The sequence below is a fragment of the Octopus bimaculoides genome, chromosome 14 (genome assembly GCF_001194135.2).
Source record: "Octopus bimaculoides isolate UCB-OBI-ISO-001 chromosome 14, ASM119413v2, whole genome shotgun sequence".
Taxonomy (NCBI): Eukaryota; Metazoa; Mollusca; class Cephalopoda; order Octopoda; family Octopodidae; genus Octopus; species Octopus bimaculoides.
The window spans coordinates 548445-551876 of record NC_068994.1 but is presented as its reverse complement, the minus strand read 5'-3'; the positions used below and the strand labels follow the sequence as shown (position 1 = coordinate 551876).

At 36.7% G+C, this 3432-nt stretch overlaps 1 protein-coding gene across 3 annotated transcripts in view; it reads right to left on the bottom strand.

Moving 5' to 3' along the window:
* The window catches only part of LOC106870470 (fibroblast growth factor receptor-like 1), a 127043-nt gene that overhangs the window by 49312 nt on the left and 74299 nt on the right, over positions 1 to 3432 (bottom strand). The window lies entirely within an intron of this gene.

The window sequence follows — 3432 nt, the reverse complement described above, 5'->3', positions numbered from 1 at the left end:
ATATATATATATATATATATATATATATATATATATATATATACATACACACATGTATGTATGTATATGTATGTGTGTATATATATATATATATATATATATATTCACACACACATACATATATACATACATACACATCAATATCTATATCTAACTATATCTATCACACTCTCTCTCTCTCTGTATAGGTGCAGGAGTGGCTGTGTGGTAAGCAGCTTGCCTCCCAATCACATGGTTCTGGGTTCAGTCCCACTGTGTCTGTGTTATCCCTCTACCATCACTTGACACTGATGCTGGTGTGTTAACGTCCCGATAACTTAGCAGGTTGGCAAAAGAGACCTATAGAATAAGCCGCTGCCGCCAGGAATCCAAAAGACAGACACACAATCACATGCTTCTATTTCAGTTGGTAAGCAACTCTCCTTCCATTAGGATGTAAGCGAATATTTGTCAATTTTGGCCCTGAAGAGATTTTTACCTTTTAAGTACATAATGCAATCTTAATTGCAAAATATGAAGGTAAGAAATTGAAACGTACGTAGGCAATATGAAATTGACTATTATCTAAATAAATTGATTTTTTTTTTTCTGTGTTGAGTCTCTCCATTTTCCTTATATTATGTTACTAAAATTTTATTCCCCTATACTGAATGGATGAAAACATCTATAATGACAAATGGAACTTCATAAGTGTTAACACTACTACTAACACAAATTAATGAATTCCAAGTATATTAATCGATATGGAGCTAAACCGGTGTATGTTTGGATAGAATACACCCCTGTGAAAGAGTAACCTCTTTCCATTTGAAACTTTATATGTGGCACCTTGGGCAAGTGTCTTCTGCTATAGCCTTGGGCTGACCAAAGCCTTGAGAGTTGATTGGGTAGACAGAAACTCAAAGAAACCCATTGTAAATATATATATATATATCATCATCATCATCATCGTTTAACGTCCGCTTTCCATGCTAGCATGGGTTGGACGATTTGACTGAGGACTGGTGAAACCGGATGGCAACACCAGGCTCCAGTCTGATTTGATATATGCGAGTAAAAATAAATACAAAAAAAGGTGGATTTTTTTGTATGATTGTGTATAGAGGAATATATTATTTTGCTTAAAAGAGTTCCAACACTGTCTGTTTTTTATGTTTTATTTATATTCCTGCAGAACTAATGTGGGGTATAGAATATGGAATATACAATATATAATATAATATACAATATATAATATAAAATAAAATAAAAATGGATGGCACCATGAAATAAAGTATTGAATGTAGATGAAATATTGAGTGTTCAATATAAAGGATCAAATATATAAATATATAAATATAAATATATATATATAAAGGCGACTCGAGTTTCAGGGCTATTTCCCTTCGTCATGGCCGGTATGACAATCTTTATACACACATATATATGTATAAGTTTGTGTGTCTGTGTTTGTCCCCCCACCATCGCTTGACAACTGATGTTGGTGTGTCTGCGTTCCCGTAACTTAACAGTTTGGCAAAAATGACCGATAGAATAAGTACTAGGCTTACAAAGAACATGTTCTGGGGTTGATTTGTCTGACTAAAGGCGGTACTCCAGCATGGCCACAGTCAAATGACTGAAACAAATAAATGAGTAAAAGAATATATACAGAGAGAGAGAGAGAGAGAGAGAGAGAGAGAGAGAGAGAGAGAGAGAGAGATTATTAGTGTCTGTACATTTTGCCATTTATATTAGGGTAAAAGAAATGAGAAAGTGTTAAAAGGGTAAAAGTGATGAAAAACTGCCAAGTGGACACTTGTCTCTCTCTCTCTCTCTTTCACACACACTCTCTCTCTCATACTCTCTATTTGTCTCTCTCTCTCTCTTTCACACTTTCCATTTGTCTCTCTCTCTCTCTTTCACACACACACTCTTTCTCTCTCATACTCTCTATTTGTCTCTTTCTCTCTCTCTCTTTCACACACACTCTATCTCTCATACTCTCTCTCTCTCTCTCACTCACTCTCAGGTATCCTTTAAACTACATTTGCAACAGAAAATTAAATACAAAACCTGCTGATGGTGTCCCGCTCTTGAACAATTCTCTCATCTCTTTTCTTACTTTTAAATAATTAAACTTCATAATTAAGTTATTTACTAAATTATTCTTTGAAGAGATAATAAAAAGTTGATAATTTCCATTGAATATCATTAATTTTAACAAACGATGTTAATCATCTATAACTAGGTGTGGAATAAATTAGCAAATTAATAGTTAATTATAATTGATGTTAATTGTTAATGGTTTATAACCAGTTGTAGAGTGTAAGGAGGTTGGGGGGGGGGCGATTGGGACATTAAGTGGGGGGGGTCTTCATGACAGAAGAGTGGTGGGGGTATACACTAAGGGCCTTAACATGCTTTGGAAACCGTAGTTCAGAAATAAGATATTTACAAATGAAGACCTACAATGGAATTGACGATGGTGGTGGTGGTGATGGTGGTGATGCTTCTGTTTCCACAAAGACAAATATTGCTGTCATCCTTCTCATCATCATCATCACCATGGTTTTTCACCCACCACCTCCACCACCACCATCAGCAGCAGCACCACCACCACCATTAGCACCACCTCAGACACAATGCACTAAAGCAAGGAGAGGTCAAGCAGGGTGAAAGGAAATGCTAAATGTGTAGAGGGAGGTGGTGGTGGGGTGATAAAGGTCAATGGATGACCTTTAGTACAGACAAGAGTGTGGTTCTGAAGATGCTTGGCTGGGTAGGTGGGGGCAGTGTTGGTTACCCCCAGGTTTACTGATCAGTTTCCACCCCCTTCCACCCCTTCCTCAGCTGTTTCTGGGTGGAGCAGTTCTGTCTGTGTCTGTACTCAATACAGTCATGTTGCCATGTGCACTGTTGTTGCAAGTGTTGCATTAAATGTTAACGAGCGTTAAGTGCGTCTGTTTCCTAAAATGACAACTAATGGATCCTTTCCGACCAGCCAGCCTTCCCACAATGCAACTGCAGACAGGTTCTCATTTTTCACAGGTTTTCCAATATTATTTCTCTGTTATTGGTTTCAGGTGATTTATAGCCAACTCTTCAAGAACGGTAACAATGCCTTGCAGGAATGGCTGGACAAACAAGTCTGTGGTTCCAGGTTTGATTCCATTGTATGCCAGCAGGGGTCAAGGGGCTTCTACTGTAATCTTGTGTTGATCAAGGATTTTGGCATAGGAAAGCAATGGGAAACGCCTTCATTCCACATATGATATATAAGCATATATATACATACATTCATATATATGAATACATGATATATATATACACACACACATATATACATAGGCATATCCACATTCACATGTATATGATATATTTGCATATGCATAGATATACATATACATACACACACGTCCATCCATATATATATATATATATATATATATA